General features: G+C 50.0%; 1 protein-coding gene across 2 annotated transcripts in view; it reads right to left on the bottom strand.

Moving 5' to 3' along the window:
* The window catches only part of FAM135A (family with sequence similarity 135 member A), a 938,545-nt gene that overhangs the window by 733,844 nt on the left and 184,974 nt on the right, over positions 1 to 19,727 (bottom strand). For both annotated transcript variants that reach the window (XM_078648016.1, XM_078648017.1), the window contains exon 2: positions 13,938 to 14,024. The gene's annotated coding sequence lies outside the window, so the exon portion shown is untranslated. The remainder of the gene's footprint in view (positions 1 to 13,937; positions 14,025 to 19,727) is intronic.

Raw genomic sequence — 19,727 nt, 5'->3', positions numbered from 1 at the left:
TGGGACTCTGGCTGGGGACACCGGGCTGCCGGCCGGACAGTTTCTCCTTCACGCGTCCATCATACACACGCTGGCACGCCCTTGGGGAGACTTGACCGACGAGCCACAGACAAACCACTTTCTACAGTACCTCCATGTCATGGGCAACGGCTCCCACGTGGTCCACTAGCTGACCCAAGCCCTCTTAACACATACACAGCGATCCACACAATCACTCTGGGACAAGTTGGCAGAAGATAGAGGAAGGGTATGGACGGACAAGGAGTTGGCCATGGTACTGGCCCGCCCGGTCAACGTCCCACGCAATTCACGTTTTAAAATTATACAATTTTACATATTACATCGCGCATATCTGTCGCCAGACAAGATCAATAAACACTTCTTGACCACCACTTCCGCGTGCCCCAGATGCTCCCTGGTTGGTGCGGATCTCCTGCATATGCTTTGGGCTTGCCCCGTTATATCACCATATTGGACTATTGTGACTACCCTACTGAAGAAGAGCACCGGCGATGACCTGCCACACACGTGGGAGGCGTGTATCTTGGGCTTATACAAAAGGACTAGAGTCAACAGGGTACCGGCCAGGTTCCGAGACCTGGGCCTCATCGCGGCCAAGCGCTTATTCACTAAACGGTGGAAAAAAGATAGACCCCCACAGGCCAAACACTGGTACACCTCCTTCGACAACTGAGCGAGAGCGGAGAGTGTCACACTGCGCAGGGAGGAGACGGCGGGACTAAGAAAATTCCCCATTGCACAACTCTGGGACGACACCTTACAATCCTTCCAACAGGCGAGCCTGGATCAGGGAGTCACATAGGGGTGCCCTCCCACTGGGTTTACACTTGACGTTGACTATGAAGAGACACATTGTGCTCCCACCACCACCTTATTGCCAGAGTCGACGGGGAGCCCCAACACATGCCTGAGACGCGAGCTGCTGCTGCGTACCTCGGCCGCGGGGGCGACTTGGGAACTCCCGCTGCACCGGCACAAACGCTCTGATACCTATTGGGCTTTGCCGGGCCTTTTCCCCCCACCTTCCCACTGCCTCCATGAGGGGAACTAGCCCTCCCCATGACCACAACCACCCCAAGCCACTGTCATACCACCGACTCAATACCTCCATAGACATGCATTGACACTCCTCCCACTACACTGACCTGTCCTCCCCATGCTTCTCCTCTGAGACTTCTCCCCCCTCCCTCTTTTCCCCATCCTTCCCTCACTGGTTCAGTCCGGGGGACATGTCAGTTTTCCCCCCCCCCCCGACGCCTTTTGTTAAAATGTTGAGAATATGGTATTGGATCCATACAATTGTTTACTCCGAACCAAATGCACGGCGTTCCCGTAAGGGGGGTAAATCACACATATCATCCGATGGAACAGACCAGAGATAGACACATGGGCACAATAACATGCCGCCCTATGCTTGCTCCTATATACTTTGGCTACACCCACAAGTCATACAGCAACACACTCGCCACAGAGTTCGACACCTCTCATGTAATTCACCGATTGTCTCGAAGCCCTGTGGTGTGGCGGGAACTATTTATCTACTCGCAGATTAGCATTGTTGTTTTGGTATGAGATGATTAATGTGTAACATTTTCCTTTACTCAATGCCTTTGAAGTGTATTGTATTGATGATAATAGCTTGAAAACCAATAAAACATATTCAAACAAAAAAAATGAGTATGCTTAGAAGAAGCATCCTTTGCCATATCAGTTCCAGGTAGCTCCTAGAACATTGAGAACTGATATGCGTGTTAACAATTAACCAGCTTCCTAATTTGTATCTTGTAGACATAAGAATGTGTCCTTTGATAAATGTGGCACGTCATGGACGGATGCACTTTAAGCATATGATGGTATCAGGGATGGACTGGGAAACCAAAGCAGCAGCTGCAAAAATGCTCAAACCAGCCCCACTACCTTAGTCTTTTTAGGGAATCTCTCTTTCCATCCACACATTCTCTCTCTCTCCCTCCCCTCTCTCAGGTCTCTTTCTCTATGCCTTCCCCCGCCCTCCCTCCCTTTTTAGGTCTCGCACCTGCGATACAGGGCGAAAGCCCTGTCGCAGCGAGATCTATTGTTGTCGGCTCTGCTTACAATGAGCCAAGAGGGAGACATGAGATGGGCACGCGCAGCATGCCGGAATCGGATCAGGTCGCGCGCGCGTGAACACGCGCTCCGATTCCGGCATGCTGTTTACACACACACACAGACACGCGCGCGCGCACACACACACAGACAGACAGGCACACACAGACACACGCGTGCACACACAGACACACGCGCGCACACATCCTCTCCCCCCACTACCACTACAGGCACGCAATGTGCCTGTCTCCCTTGCAAGCCTCCAGCACAATCGCATTTTCATCGCGCCACTAAGACCGCCTCCGACCAAGCCAGCCCTCCCCTCCCCCCCAGCCCGCCGCCCTCCCCCTCCCCTGAGGAAACATGCAAAATCACCCGGTGCTGCAGTGGGGTACTCCAGCTCCTCCAAAGCAGCACGACGCAGGGCTCTCCCATTAGGCATGGGAGTCCCTGCTATTCACTGGTCTTCACCCGGGCCCTCTCCTGGGACCCAGGACTTGTTATTCCTTGGCATGATGGAGCACCTCTGTGAGGCAGGGTCAGGCTTTCTCCATGCAGTCAGGAGTGAAAGTTCGAGACAAGATGGCGGCGTAGCTCGGAGCCGTGTTATCGCGAGACTTCCGACTTCTGCATCACGTGGGCCGTTCCCTTAAGATGACGGCAGTCCTGCAGTGCCGGTATTATCCTGATTTTTGGGAGACACGTTGGAGTACCAACATTGCCCGCACCTTCGTCCTGGTGTGTGAGGACCCCATGAGCGCTCTTCCCGCCACACTTGTGTCCTGCTTGTTTTTTTAGGCATGTCTTTGTAATAAAAAAATATTATTAACAACTTAGCCTCCCGCAAATTTACACAGGCCAGCCTGCTGCTGGTCTACGTGCGTTTTACTTTCCTTTTCAGTAGAGTCTGCTGGGGCTCAGTGCATGCAGCTCTGCAATCATAGGCAACATACAAGCTTTTGAAGTCGATAATATATTGCAGCAATTTAGAGACAGGATAAAGCAATAGGGCTCATATCTCACAGTGGGGCGGGAAGCACATTCTAAAGGACGACTGCAGGCAACTGTGAGAATGTTGCACCATTCCTGTTAAATTTATTTCTTTTTCTAAACCTTAACTTAAGGAGCGCCCCTTAGAACCTTTTCATGCTTTGCTTAGTGACCGACTCAGCACTAGACAAGCAACACAGCCCACAACCTGCTCTACCCTCCAACTCCTTAACGTGATTCACAGCTTCCGTGAGACAGCGCTTCTCCAACAGGCTACAGGGCGGACATTTATTATAAATCTTTCAGTAACTACGGGTTCATGGGTGGTTTTATTAGCTCGACTTAATGGTCTAGGAATACACCAACTTGAGCATCACAAGGCACAGGCTGGAACCACTAGAAACTGAGTTGTACACATGGCCTCAAATGATCTAGGATTCCTTTAACAAAACAGATCTGAAGATTCCAGAGGTACATTTGCTGCTTAGGAGAGCATGAAAGCAGAAGGTCTACTCACTTAACCGAAAAACTGCCCAACTACTCTGTGATGCAATCATATTTTTTATCTTGGCCTGTTCTAAAGCATCCAAAATGGCCTTTTCCCTTATCACAATTTCTATCATCATAATCAGCAGTGACTGGCAACAGAAATCATTAATACATGCTTATGAACTTATCACACAGTAGATCCTTAATCTCCCCCCAGCAGAGACCTTTACAAAAGAGGTGGCATTCAAACAAGGCACTATTTCCTGAATAGTAGTTTAGTAAGCGCACACTGCGCACTCCTATGCACTAATGTTGGAACCTACGCAACTTAAAGTTAATACAATAAGTCTGCAAACAATTTTTATGATCGCACACACCCTTTGTAAACACTGTTTTAATGATCTCTAAAACCGCAATAAAAAAAAAATAATCTTTGTAAGCACTGCTTTTATTACGTTTAAAACAGCACAAATATCCAAGAACGCAAACGCCATTTGATGCAGGATTATGTGGACATAAGTACAACACCCAGTGGCAATAGCAGTATATTCTAACCATTGTCACAATGAAAGTTGGGCTTTAGAGTACTCACCCTACCTGCAAATAACTTGCATTAATGGCTGACTCACTCTCACTATCATAATATCACTGACACTCTCAGAGACTCTCACTCTCTCACACTCTCACCGACACTCTCACAGACTCTCACTCTCTCACTGACGCTCTCAATCACACTAACTCACACTCTCACACTGACTCTCTCACTCTCACTGACTCTTACTCACACTAACTCTCTCACTCTCACTCACTGTCACTAACAGACTCTCAATGACCGACTCGCCCACTCTCTCTCACTGACTGACTCTCCCACTCACTGACTCACTCACTCACTGTACAGACTCTCACTGAACGACTCACCCACTCTCTCCCACTCACTGACTCACTCACTCACTCACTGTACAGACTCTCACTGAACGACTCACCCACTCTCTCTCACTCACTAACTGACTCTCCCACTCACTCTCAACACATTTTGCATTACAAATGCAATAGGTGTCACATGCTAAATGACAAGGCTAATAATGTATCTATTTTCAAAACCAACACATAAATAAAAAAAAAATCATTTACAATGCCAATAGCTCAAACTTTACTAATGCAAGACCTATTGCATTGCAAATGCTTGTTCTATCTGTTTATGTTTATGTTTTTTGCCATTTGTAAAGCGCAACTAATACCCGGGGGCGTCTAGGCGCTTAAAGCTGCCCCACCCCGCCTGCTGCAATTAACCTCAGACAGCTGGGGAACATGACAAGAGGTACCTGGAGAGGCCCTGGGTGTTCAAAACCTGCCTCCAAGGGATCAAACCTACTGGGTGGAGGGGGGCATGGGGGCCAATAAAAGGCCTGTGTAGCCTTCGTTGGCATAAAATTACTAGGAAATGTAAATGTAAAATGTAAATGTACAGGAATTTATATAGCGCAAATCACCGAGCAGTTTCTAAGCGCTTGCTTAGGGAACCCGTCCTGGTATTCCCCTGTGAGATAACCCCGGCAGGGTATCCGCAAGGTGAAAGCCAGGCATCCCGCCGCGAGGGGCCGTTGTGGAGATTAAGCAAGCTATTGCCCAGAGTCGCAGAGTTGTGAACCCATGAATCGAGTAGGCACCGGAGCGAGAATTGTCGAGTCCATGGACATTTTAGGACTCAAGACCCCGCCGAGCCGGGAATTGAACCCTGGTCCCGGGCTGACCTCTGCTTCCAGGTCTGCCTCCTCTAACCAGTGAGCCACACTTCTCCACTAGTATTAAAGTATTAAAGAACAATATAGGTGAACAGACAACTACGCTGTCGGGATGTGAGAACTGAATTTCCATTTCATATGGATGATGTCTCATAAAAACTATTTATTCTTTAATTCGACCTTTGCCAAGTTCAGGCCATTTAATTTAGTCTTTTATTTGAAATGGTGCCCTCACGTCCCAGTATGGCCATTGTTTTCCTTATTCTGTCCAGTGCTACTGAATAAGTAGCAAAGGCTTAATTTCAAAATATATGAAGGATTGAACAAACTGAGAGGAGCTACTGGAAACCTCAGAGTAGCGTGGTAGTACTTTTTCCACCCAAAGAATTAGATGCATGAAGCCATTTTACAAAATGAAGACTGCTTGGGCAAAACCTGCAAGTATACCAAAAGAACAAGTTACTTACCTTCAGGAATGCTCTTTCTGGTGAATGCTTTAACTGTAGATTCCTAACCTTTTATATACACAAGTGCTAGGCAGGATCCAGAGGAAATCAATAGCAATGCTCTCATACGCTAGCAGATGGTGGTGAGCGGTTCCATATAGGCTTCATACTGCCCCGGACATGATGGAGCCACATATAAGTGCCAACAATGCATGCTAGTTTCAGTTTCTTGACTCATTTCCACACCCTGAGACTTGGAACATAGAATATTAGCAACATGTTGATCTCTAACTTAGGATCTTTTTAGATTCCACTCCACAAAATGGGGAGGTCAATGAAGAATCTGTTGTTTGATAGAGTGTCCACCAGAAAGAAAGTTACTAAACAAACTTGTTCTTTTGATTGATAGTTGAAACCACAGATCCTTCACCTTTAGAATAGGAAAAAGCACATACTCTCAAAGGTGAAAGTTCTGGGAAGTGGAGCGCACACAACAATCCTCTCATTGGACCTGGCTGTCAATGCAGTAGGGCTTTACGAACATATGTGCCAACACCCACGTCACAGCCTGGCAGATAACAAGAATAGGCACACCTCCTGCCAATGCCGTTGTAGTGGCCTTGGCCCTGGAGGAATGGGCTCTCAGGTCTTCAGGGGCTGCTATTTGTACAGTGCACAGCTTATTGCAGAGGACTGGTCACCTGGCAGAGTCCTTTTTTGAACCCGAAAAGCTGGCGAAGAACTGTTCATCTACCCAATGATTTTTTGTCCAGCTGATGTAAAGGTTCAATACTCTTTTCAGATCAGGGTGATGGAGCCGCTCTTCCTTTTTTGAAAGATAAGACAGAGCGAAGAACGTGGGCAAGGTCATTGATGGGCCAACATGACACAACCTGGGTCCTCAACACCAACTTGTCTGAGTTGTACTGTAGGTTTCTTGCACTAACAGCACCTGCAGTCCACTTACATGGCATGCCAATGTGATGGGGATAAGGAAGACTGTCTTCAGAGTGAAGAGGCTTAAGGAGCAGCTGTGTATAGGCTTAACAGGTGTGCACATAAGGAAAGTAAGCACTATGATAAGGTGCCACTGAGGCATTACAAATAAACTGAGAGAAAACATGTCAAGCCTTTTATCAATCAATATATCAATGCATTTCGAAAGCGCGCTACATACCCGTGAGGGTCTCAAGGCGCTGGGGGGGTGCTGCTACTGATCGAAGAGCCAGGTCTTGAGAAGTCTTCTAAAGGCCAGCAGGTCCTGGGTCTGTCGTAGGTTGGTAGGGAGAGTGTTCCAGGTCTTGGCGGCGAGGTAGGAGAAGGATCTGCCGCTGGCGGTGGTTTTCTGGATACGAGGAACTGTGGCGAGGGCGAGCTTGGCAGAGCGGAGGCTGCAGGTGGGGGTGTAGAAGCTGAGTCGGTCGTTGAGGTATGCTGGTCCGGTGTTGTGAAGGTCTTTGTGTGCGTGGATGAGGAGTTTGAAGGTGATCCTCTTGTTGACGGGGAGCCAGTGTAGGCCTCTCAGGTGGGGTGTGATGTGGCTGCGTCGGGGGACGTCGAGGATCAGTCGTGCCGAGGCGTTCTGGATTCGTTGTAGTCGTCTCAGGAGCTTGGTTGTTGTTCCTGAGTAGAGGGCGTTCCCATAGTCGAGTCTGCTGGTGACGAGGGCCTGGGTGACGGTTTTTCTCGTGTCGGAGAGGATCCATTTGAAGATCCGGCGGAGCATTCGGAGGGTGTTGAAGCAGGACGCGGAGACGGCGTTGACTTGCTTGGTCATGGAGAGGGCGGAGTCGAGGATGACCCCCAGGTTGCGTGCGTGGTCGGTGGGTTCCGGGGCTGTGCCTAGCGATGTGGGCCACCGGGAGTTGTCCCAGGCTGATGGGGTGGTCCGAGGATGAGGACCGCCGTCTTGTCTGAATTCAGCTTCAGCCTGCTGTCCTTCATCCAGTCGGCGACAGCCTTCATTCCTGTGTGGAGGTTGGCGTTGGCGGTGTGGGGGTCTTCGGTGAGGGATATGATCAGCTGGGTGTCGTCGGCATAGGAGATGATGTTGAGGTTATGTTGTCGTGCGGCGTGGGCGAGTGGTGCCATGTAGATATTGAACAGCATCGGGCTGAGGGAAGATCCCTTTGGGATGCCGCAAATGATCTCGGTGGTTTTAGTGCGGAAGGGTGGGAGGCGGACGCTCTGGGTTCTGCCGGAGAGAAAGGATGTGGTCCAGGCCTTCTCTTTGATTCCGGCATCATGGAGGCGTGCTGACAGGGTGCCGTGGCAGACCGTGTTGAAGGCTGCTGATAGGTCCAGGAGGATGAGGGCAGCTCCTTTGTCCATCAGGATCCTGATGTCGTAGGTGGCCGCGATGAGGGCGGTCTCGGTGCTGTGGTTGCTGCGGAAACCGGATTGGGAAGGGTCCAGGATGTTGTTGTCTTCGAGGTAGCGGGTTAGCTGTTTGTTGACAATTTTCTCCGTGACTTTCGCCGGGAAGGGGAGCATGGAGATGGGCCGGACGTTCTTGAGGTCCTTGGGGTCCGCCTTGGGTTTCTTCAGTAGGGCGTTGATCTCGGCGTGCTTCTAGCTTTCCGGGAAGGTTGATGTCTCAAAGGAGATGTTGATTGTTTTCCGGAGGTGGGGCGCGATGGCTGTGCTGGCTTTGTTGAAAACGTGGTGGGGGCAAGGGTCGGATGGGGATCCGGAGTGGTTGGAGTTCATGGTTTTGATGGTGTCTTCGTCGCTAACGTTGGACCAAGTGGTCAGGCGACTGGTGCGGGTGGAGGTCGCAGGGGTGGTGGTCTCGGCGGTGGGTGCGGGGGACAGTTGAAGCTGTCATGGATGTTGGTGATCTTGTGGTGAAAGAAGGTGGCCAGTGAGTCGCACAGGTCTTATGATGGTGGAATGTCGTTGGTATTGGAGCTGGGGTTGGAGAGTTCTTTCACGATGCTGAAGAGCTCTTTGGTGTTGTGTGCGTTGTTGACTAGGCGGTCCTCTTGGCGGTCCTGATGAGTTGGTGGTGTCTGCAGGTGGTGTTCTTGTGGGCCGTGTGGCTGTCTGGTGTTCAGTCGCGGAGCCATTTCTTCTCCAGCTTCCGACATGTGCGCTTGGAGGTCAGGAGGTCTTCGGTGAACCAGGCGGCTTTCTTGTTGGTGTGGTTGGTTGTGGAGGTCTTGAGTGGGGCGAGGGTGTTGGCGCAGTCGTTGATCCACTGTTTGAGGTTGGTAGCGGCGGTGTCGGGGTCGACGGGTGGTCTCAGGGCGAGGGTGGTGGTCAGTTGTTTATTGGTGACATTGACCCAGCAGCGGCGTAGCAACTGTTGGGTGCGGTGGTGTTTTTACTGAAGGTGAAGTAGACGCATCTGTGGACGGTCCAGTGGGGTTCAGTGGTGTGGTTGAAGGATACGTGGGGACTTTCGGAGAAGATGGGGTCCAGCGTGTGTCCAGCGGCGTGGGTGGGCGTCGTCACAAGCGGTTTGAGTCCGAGGTTGGCAAGGTTGTCGATCAGGACGGTGGAGTTGGCGTCGTTTTTGTTCTCGAGGTGGAAGTTCAGGTCCCCGAGGAGGATATAGTCCGTGGAGGCAAGGGCGTGGGTGCTGACTAGGTCGGCGATGGTGTCGCTGAACTGTGGTCGGGTCCGGGTGGTCTGTAGACGAGTGTTCCTCTGAGGGTCGTGTTGGAGTCGGTGTGGATCTGGAAGTGCATGTGCTCGGCCGTGTTGAGGGTGTCACCGGTGTTGGTCGAGACTGAGGGTGTCCTTGTGGATGATGGAGATTCCCCCTCCAACTCCGTTGGTGCGGACTCTGCGGGAGATCTTGTAGCCCTGTGGGATGGCTATGGCGATGTCTGGTGCTGAGGTGGCGTTCAGCCTGGTCTCCGTCAGGAAGGCGACGTCAGGGGCGGTAGATTCCAGGAGGTCCCAGAGTTCGATGGCGTGCTTGCGAGCGGAGCGGGTGTTGAGGAGGATGCAACGGAGGTGGTTGGGTTCTCTGGTTGATGGTTTGGCGGGCTGGATGCTGGTGAAGCTGCAGTTCCGGTAGGTGAAGGGCCCTTGGGTGTGCTTCGGGATGGCCTGGTAGCAGGGGTGGTCTCGTCCGGTGTTGAATGCGTGGAGGGTGCTGGAGTCGTAGTGCAGTCTGGTGTTGTGGCGTCCTCGGGGTTCTGGCGCTGGGCCGGTCCAGGCGCGGACGGGCGCAGACGGGCTTGCCTTAGGCGCTCCCGCTGCTCGTGTCCGCTGCGCGTCCTGGTGGTGGTCGCCATTTGAAGAGGAGAGGGAGGGAGGAGCAGCTGGGAGGCGGGAGCGCGGCGGCGAGGGCAGCTGGGAGGCGGGAGCGTGGCGGCGAGGGGGCGTGGCCGCAGAAGGCAACGGCGAGGAACCGGGGGTTGAGGAAGGCGACAAGGGGCGGCGGGGTGAGGCAAAGAAATGAGGAACAAGAAATTTACAGGGCACAATTGAAAACAAAATACAAGAAATACAGTCAACACAGAAGCGGCAGCAGTGAAACAGGGCACTTGCGGAATAGATCAGGAGCGGTCCCGGTGGCCTCGAACTCGCGCTGAGGGGCAGTGGCAAGGCGAGGTAAGGAGGAGCAAGCAGGAGGAGCAATCTGGCTCGCGGGCGGGTCAGGAGTCACCCCTGCAGTCGCCCGAAGAGACCTTAAGAGCAGAGAGAGAGGGAGGAGCAGCTGGGAGGCGGGATCGGGGCGACGAGGGGGCGTGGCCGCAGAAGGCAGCGACTGGGAACCGGGGGTTGAGGAAGGCAACAAAGGGCTGCGGGGGAGGCAAAGAAATGCGGAACAAGAAATTTACAGGGCACAATTGAAAACAAAATACAAGAAATACAGACAACACAGAAGCGGCAGCAGTGAAACAGGGCACTTGCGGAATCGATCAGGAGCAGTCAAGGTGGCCTCGAACTCGCATCTGAGGGGCGGCGGCGAGGCGAGGTCAGTAGGAGCAAGCTGGGGGGGGCGACCTGGCTCGCGGGCGGGTTTATGAAACCCATAACAACCAGCGACTTAAAAAAGGACAGTTGGTTTGATAAACATAGGAAGGTAGAAAGGGCTGGCAAATAACCTTTCACTATGCCCACTACAAGGCCGTAATGGCCTACGGAGGGGAGAAAAACAAACATTGAAATGTTTGGTTTGTAAGGGGTCACTGTCTCAGGCTCTGTGCCCAGCAAAGATGCAATTGACTTGAGGGTATCTAGCAGCAAGGCTAAAATCCACCACCTCAGTTGAATATTCAAAAGCCATTGATGGCGTCGTTCATGGCATTGGGAATGGTCGTGGGAGGTTTCCCAGTGTGCCAAGAGCAATGTCACTACAGTGGTCAAGAGACTGGTGCACTACTTTATTCCTAGTCTCAGACTGACCCTCAAGGTTGGGAGTGACAAAAGGAAGCACACTGTGTCATCAATAGACTAAGAATTGTGTACAGCTATAAGCATTTGCCAAAATATCCCTTGTGCGCACCACAAGAAAAGTTAAATGGTTCAATGGAACTTTGAAAAAATAAAATATTGGAAATACTCAAGTGGTCTCATTATTTACCTTTAGCCATTAAGTCAATGACAGACCCCCCCCAACAAAAACCTGGCAGGGCAACCAAAGCCCAAAATCCAAGTCCAGAGGGAAGCAAGGACACACTGCACAAATGAAGCAATGGACAAACACTCAGTCCTAAGAACGACGGCATCCAGCCACAGACCCATTAAGAGCAAAAAGAGAGAATAGGCTTATCCCCACAGCCAATATACACAAAAAGTTCAGTAGGGCCGTTAGGGTCACACAAGAAAGCAACACCACCCAAAGAAAGGGGGGAGGGAACACTACCTTAAAACAAAAAAGCCTACCATGGGGAACATAGGGGCAGCCAGCCCAAGAGAGTGCAACAGGACAAAAGCACACCAACCCTGGGTAATGTATAACCCCAACAAGAATATATGGGACTGCTTTAATAAATCAACTAAAAAAGGCAGATCGAAAGAACAGCATAGAGAAAGAAACAAAAAACTGAAGTAGAGGGACAGGAAATGACAGTGAGAAACACGTGGCTTGTAATTACAAGCTCCAAATCCAAGAGGGTGCAAAGGGAGCCCAATGACAGGAGAACAATAAGGCACAAGAAAACGCAACAAAACGAGGGCAAATGTGCCAGCCTAGAGTAAAAATATAAACTCCATCACAGGAGCCACAAAATGAGAGAGAAGCACGACGGACAATGGTCAAAACACTAAGTCCATCACTTGGTGACGCGGTAAGTTAGGAAAGGACTCAAGCCCAATAAAGAAGGCAAAGCAACCCCACAGCAGTGAAGTGGGAGGAACCAACCCCAAGCAGAAATAACAGGGCAAACCAGTGAGCAAACCACAGGCACCAAGCATAAGAGAGAGCAAGTGGATACTCCAACAAAAAGCCAGTCAGCACGCCATACCACACTGGGATACACGCGCACAGCTATTGGGCCAGGCCAGGCAACAGCAGAGTGCACAAGGACCACCCACAGAAAAAAGGGATCAGAAAGGCCAAAGTGGAAGTAGAAACTCACATAAGCATGGAGACCAAAGGAACCAAATGGGCACATGCACAGAACATGCAGAAAATGCTAGACCCAAGCTAAGCATACAACAGGGCAATGCATATATGGAGCAGTCAAGACCATGCCTGGCTGCTCAATGGAAAAGTTCTAGCCCTCCTCCCCCCACCCCCACCCCAAAAAAAGAAAGGCATAGCAGGAAGGAAAAGCTCAAAACTAGCCCACACCCCAGAATAAACTGGGTTACTTGTCCATTTGTAAATGTAGTGCCCTGAGTGCTGCACACAGAGACGGAACACCACAGTTCCAAGGCCTGCTGGGGCAGATGGGTCTGAGACAAACACCCAAACCCCCCCCCCCCCCCCCCCGCAACCCAGGGAAGAAAGTCATAATTATACAGAGGTCCACAGCATCAGCAGGTAGAACTAAACTCTGGTCCCTCCAAGTCTATAGGGGAGCAGTGAAGAGCAGGCCAAACATCATAAGAGCCCTAAACCTGACAGAGGGTTGGGATACACAGTAGCCAACAAGAGACAATGCGACAGGGTTCATCCCACAACTAGCAAGACCAGTACTGAGTAATATTGAGCAGAGTGTGCCGCACATGTCTGGTTTGCAACCAATGATGATGTCTTGCAGCGATAGGCACTGCAGTATCGTTATGCAGATAGCTACACCCTTTCCACAAGCCAGCAGGAAACACACTCAGGGAAAGTACCTCCCTGGGTCAATGGGCAAATCTTTATCAGTCACAGATGCTCACATCAAAACCAATGAGTCAAAGAAGGGCAGGCTAAATATCCGAACAGCACCACACAAACCACAACAGGGGGCTCAGGGGGACACCATAGCCAAACGAGATAAGACAGTAACACTGGGCCGTGCCTCATAAGCCCCAAGTCCAGCAAGGAGCATAAGGGGAAGCTCATGCCCAGTCACACCCGGGAAGGGAGGAGCACTCATCTGTCTTCCTGCAAAAGGGGCCTTTAGTGGTGCAGAGCAAACATGTGCCCTCCAATCCTAACCCCATATACAAGGAAAGGCCACACTTAACCCTACTATCCTGGGGTAGAGTGGGGAACCACATCCATCTAGGAAGGCAGACAGCAACAACCAGGAAATCAACCATAACTTAAGAGTCAAGCTCAACAGAAAGCTAGGGAAGGACAGGCCAAGCACAGGAACCAGCACTACACAGCTCCAGAAGAGTGCACACACATTTAGCCGAAACCTGGCCAGAAGCCTAAACAGGCCCAGAAAGCAGCACTCCCATCCTGAGAAAGGAGGCACAGGGTGATTTGCATCTCAAAAGAAACAACCAAAACAGATGTCTGGGTAGTGGAAGTTCTTTACAGGCACACCTAGAGCAGTTGGTTTTCTTTTAGTTTGACTGCAGGATGTCTTTCTCTTGGTGAAATACAGGTTACTGGAAGTAACCTGTATTTACAGGAGCACTAGAGGGATCTTTTGTTCTTTTCAACTACGTCAAAGAACCTTATGAAAACATACACTTGGCTTAAATAAAGAAACACACATACTATTCCCCTATGAGAAACTAAACTTCACTGAAAGTCAAGAAACAACAGCATTGAAACAAAATATTTCTCTTAATTGACACCATACAACAATGTAGTTACCTCTGGTGACCCCACTTCCAAAGACTGAACATCCTGGGACACCATCCAGTTATCCATTACTGCGGTCAAAAGAATATTTGTCTGCACCTAGAAAAACAGAGCAGAAACCGAATATATTAATATTTCACTCTTTCATGTCAGGCATCCATATAAACCATGATCAATACCCTCTAACAGCTTCCACTTTAAAGTACCTGTCAAAATTACACACAAAGGCAAAACAAATAAATTAGTCTAACAGGTTCTACTGTTTTTCATTTACACAGTTCCCTTATTTTTGCTTGTTTGGCCATGTGAAAAGGGAATTCTCTACCCCATATGAAATATTAAAGCCCATCCGTCCTGCAGGGAACGCTCACCTACAACTGACTTTGAGAGATAGCTTATGTTGCCTACTATGACTTCTCAATATAAATAATACTAATGATGATAATAGTAGCAATAATAATAATAACAACAATCACTTACATTTATATATTGCTTACTATTCATTCACTTACATTCTAGCTTGATGGAGAAATGCACTAACTCCCAGAAGAGTCTATGTGCCCGATGTAGACTTAGAATGCCCTACACATATCCTGCTCTGAGAATTTTAGCAGAGGAGCTCCCACAGATTGGGCATGGGAAAACAAGGAAGCAACACCTACGGAGCCGGTAAGGCCCTCTGGCTCACACAGCAGCAAACCCCTACCCCCAATGAGGCCACTGGGCCTGGTGGGGCCCTCCCGCAAAAGGCTGGGGATTTACACTGGGGGAACTGCAGGCCTCACAAGAAAACATGAAAAAAGAAGCTGCTGCAGCAACATCCATATCTGGTTAAAACCAAAGAGACTCTGACAGTCCAGTAAGTTGCCGCCCTCCGAATAACGGCGTGGGGCGCCCCGGGGGGGGGGGGGGGAGGCGGCGTGAACGGGCCTCCCCAGGTGGAGCCTCGTCTGCTGTAGTGGGGCGCCCCTTTACCGTTTCAGTTGCCATTCCGTCCGCTTTTGGTCCACTGTGTCAAAATCCGCAATTCAGCTGAGTTGCGCCCACTCTTGCGGTGCAGCGATAGGCGGCTGTCACAGGACTCTCAAAATGGCGCCAGGCTCTTTCCTTTTTGGGCCTGGTCCACTGAAATGGCCCTGGGACACCTTGGAAATCGGATGCTTGTCTGCTAGGTCTTGGACCCCATTCTCGAAAGCGTCCCCTCCGCCTTGAGGATTCTACAAAAGTCTTGGGGGCCCCCGACTCCTGTAGGCTTCCGGTGGGGAGCGGCTGCCATGATTGCTCGCGGAATGACCACGACGGAGCCACGAGATGGTGGTGCTTTCATGCTGACGCCAGCTTCAGTCTGAAACATCCAGAAACAAGGTGGGGCTTTCATCGTTTGGGAAAAAAAAATAGTTTTCATCCAATGAAAAGTGTTATTTTTAGGTCATATGATCAAACCTTCCATCATTAGGAAACCAAAAGTAAAATGAACCAATGAAAAGTTTTATAAACAAGTCACATGACCTGTTATGCGGCATAGGGTATAAAAAGCGTAGAAAATCCGTTGGCACGTGAGGCGGCGTCAGTAGCGGACCGATGTGCGAATAGGCCGAAGGCAGCACAACGCGCCAAGATCCGGATGGCACCGAGGTGGTGTCCAGCAACTTGTCGCACTAGTGTGGCCATCCTACAATGCTGAAAGTCGGCGTGGGGCGCCCCGTTGGCCTGTGAGATGGCGGCAGTAGCGGACCGATGTGCGAATGGGGCCAAAGGCAGCGCAACAATATTTTCTGAATAGAAGACACCACAAGGCGCTGAGATGCCAAGATCCGGATGGCACCGAGGTGGTGTCTAGTAAGTTGCACTGGTGTGGCCATCCTACAATGCTGAAAGTCGGCGTGGGGCGCCCCGTTGGCCTGTGAGATTGCGGCAGTAGCGGACCGATGTGCGAATGGGGCCAAAGGCAGCGCAACAATATTTTCTGAATAGAAGACACCACAAGGCGCTGAGATGCCAAGATCCGGATGGCACCGAGGTGGCGTCTAGTAAGTTGCACTGGTGTGGCCATCCTACAATGCTGAAAGTCGGCATGGGGCGCCCCGTTGGCCTGTGAGATGGCGTCAGTAGCGGACCGATGTGCGAATGGGGCCAAAGGCAGCGCAACAATATTTTCTGAATAGAAGACACCACAAGGCGCTGAGATGCCAAGATCCGGATGGCACCGAGGTGGTGTCTAGTAAGTTGTCGCACTGGTGTGGCCATCCTACAATGCTGAAAGTCGGCGTGGGGCGCCCCGTTGGCCTGTGAGATGGCGTCAGTAGCGGACCGATGTGCGAATGGGGCCAAAGGCAGCGCAACAATATTTTTGGAATAGAAGACACCACAAGGCGCTGAGATTCGGTTAGCACCGAGGTGGTGTCTAGCAAGCTATGCAGCTGAGTTGCGTGCGCACTTGCGGCGAATAGGTCGAAGGCAGCACAACAATGTTTTCTGAATAGAAGACACCACAAGGCGCTGAGATTCGGTAGGCACCGAGGTGGTGTCTAGCAAGTTGCCGTACTGGTGTGGCCATCCTACAATCCTGCTCCGAATAACGGCGTGGGGTGCCCGAAGGGGGGGGGGGAGGCGGCGTGAACGGGCCTTCCTAGGTGGAGGCTCGTCTGCTGTAGTGGGGCGCCCCTTTACCGTTTCAGTTGCCATTCAGCTGAGTTTCGGCCGCTCTTGATGCTACAGCGACAGGCGGCTGCAAGAGGACTCTCAAAATGGCGGCCTGTTCTTTGGATTTGGGCCTGGTTCACTAAAATGGCCCTGGGACACCTTAGAACTCGGACGCTCGAATTTTTTTTCCTTTCCTCTACATGCAAAAAAAGGTAAATGCCCGGTACGTTACACGCTTCATCTGCCACGATGTACTCTCCAGAGGAACCGAAAAAAAATATAGTTATGGTAACTATACCATGCATCGTCATATGGAGAGGTGGCACCGATTAATTATAGTGCTGCATAAAAGAGAGATTTGGAGGAGAACCCCCGACCTGCCAGTACATTCATCAAAGAAGTGGCACTGACAGCATCAGAGGCAAGGGAAACGGTCCCAAATATTTAGAAGAACTTTGGAAAGATTAAAATGACATGTTTAGATTGTAGCAAATTCATTTCATGTGGACAGATGAGTGTTACTCTAATAAATACAGCATATGAACATCATCATAGTCGATGGTTGGTAGAGACATTTTGACTATATCCTGGACCTGCCCGTCCTCGCCCAAAATGGCGCCGGAATAAATGGGACTCGTAACTCCTTGTTGTGTACTGGTTGCACAACCTTGATATCACGAGATACGTATGCAGTTTTGAAGCACATGGCGGGCGGGGACGAGAATAGATTGAATATTTCGATATCCCTCTTGATATTAAGTTCTGATGTGTTATTGATTACTGTACTATTGAAAGTTCGAATTAACGTCACCCATGGTACTTGCCCGCAAATGTATATCTAGATAATTTTATTGTAAGTGGCCCTGTCGTATTTTAATTATAAAATGTACGTCCACCGATTCCGCAACTGTTAGACACTTTAGTTCTTGCAACCTAATGGCCCGCCCGTTACGTTCCTCTACAGTGTAAATGTCTACTCATCATATACGATTACAGATTGCTCCGTGGCCGGCCCACGTGGTTATAGGCCCGTATTTGTATAATGACATTTTCACAATAAAGGTTTTTAAAAGAAAACATGGTAGTAGTATATACATTGGTAAAGTTTTTAATAATAGTCACTGTTTTCGAATCAGTAAAAGGCAAGTGAAATAAAGCAGTCCAATTACATGAAGGGTAAAAGGTATAATACGCAGGAACGCAGTAAAGATAAATGGTCAAGGGCTGTTGTGTTTTCTACTCCTGCAACATAAAGTGATCGATAAGAATCTGATATTCAGGCGTATCGGCGACTAAGACAGCAGGCCGACCCTCTTTTGCTCAACGGCTCCGTCATGGGACGAAGAAACGCCCTTTTTCTCGAAAAAGGAATATATTTTACTTGCAGGACAGTTGTAAATTTTCCGGGAAAATACATTAGCCTGGAACATTATAACATATATTTAAGAAAAAATAATGTTCGAAAGCATCATTAGAATAAGAAAAGTAAAATGAACCAATGAAAAGTTTTATTAACAAGTCATATGACCTGTTATGCTTACGTTACGCGCTGCGCGTCGCGCCCCGGATCACTTCCGGATGCGCTAACGCGGCGCGTCATATGACGCATTACGCGACAACGCAGGTCTAGAATATAGTCAAAATGTCTCCACCAACCAGCGGTCGGAACACAACCCCTTTCAGCAGGCTAAATAGTTCTGTTAAATGACAACAGAAGGGACAGGCAACAAGAACCATCAGTGAAAGAGGGGAGGGCTAGTTCTTCTCTACCGGGTCACGTTGGGGCGCTACCGGAACTGATTGAATTGGTAGTCTACAGTGTTTCTGGATGTTTCAGACTGAAGCTGGCGTTAGCATGAGAGCACCACCATTTCGTAGCTCCGTCGTGGCCATTTGACGAGCAATAATGCTAGCCGCTCTCCACCAGAAGCCTGCGGGAGTCGGGGGCCCCCAAGACTTTTGTAGAATCTTCAAGGCTGAGGGGACGCTTTCGAGAATGGAGCCCAGTCTCTAGCAGACAAGCGTCCGAGTTCCAAGGTGTCGCAGGGCAATTTTAGTGGACCACGCCGGCCGCCATTTTGAGAGTACTGTGGCAGCCGGCTATCGCTGCACCGCAAGAGCGGGAGCAACTCAACTACATGGTGAGCGAGACGCTGTAGTCGAAAGAGCGGGCGGTAAACAGCTGAATAGCGGAAGAGGCACAGTGTAGCAAAAGCGGGCGGAATGGCAACTGAAATGGTAAAGGGGCGCCCCACTACAGCGTGTCTTTAGGTGAAACGGATTGTGGGACAAGGTCAAGAATGGAAGAGTTACCAAAAGGCAAAAAGTTCCGCTTGATCCCGGGAGCCGGCCACCTATGTCGGGGGCGATCTCAGGCTACACCAGGAGAACACGACTTGGGGAGGAAGCCGGAGCCAAGCGCCCCCTCCGAGTCCGCGCCATCACACCGTCCCTCGGGGGCCTCCGTCAAGCGGTTCAGGGTGGCACCGCATTACATTGTTCACAAATGCAGTCACGTCCTCAAACAGTCCCCAGTTTACTTTGACAATAGTGAAGCTGAAGCAAGTGCAAATAGGCTTCAGACAGTGTTACAAGCACTCCTCAAAACTTTGAACCATCAGAGTGCATGAGTTTCATGCTCGATCGATTGAGCTAGCCGGATCGGGCAACAAAAAGTATAAAATAGTTATGTAAATAGTTGTTTAATAAAATGTTTTACCCTGTTACTTTGCTGGTGTGTTGTATATATTTGTAATATTTGCATAGAGTTTATCGTTATTTTGGGCGGGGTGGGTGGCGGAGCCGAGCTGTATTGCAGCCATCATGGTGTGGAGTTCAGTTCATCTCAATAGTTTCGTGTTTGTCATGAGGGGTTGTTCCTAATGTTTCTATTTTAGCGAGGTCAAAAAGAGATCCCATTAGTGGCCTACTGATTTTGCTCGATTCCTTTTGTTTTTTTACACGATTTTTCGCTATCTGCAAAGACTAAACAGAGTATTGCGACTCTGTGCTTGTTTGTAAATAGAGAATGAACCAAAGAGAACCAATTCTAAAACAGTAAATGCTTGGATAACAATCAATCAAATGGAGAGAGAAGCAGGCACGACGGATTACAACGGGGGCAAAGGCCTGCGTTAACTACCCTTCACTATCTGCAAA

The sequence above is a fragment of the Lissotriton helveticus genome, chromosome 6 (assembly GCF_964261635.1).
Source record: "Lissotriton helveticus chromosome 6, aLisHel1.1, whole genome shotgun sequence".
In the NCBI taxonomy this organism is placed as follows: domain Eukaryota; kingdom Metazoa; phylum Chordata; class Amphibia; order Caudata; family Salamandridae; genus Lissotriton; species Lissotriton helveticus.
This window is presented reverse-complemented; position numbering and strand designations above follow the sequence as displayed.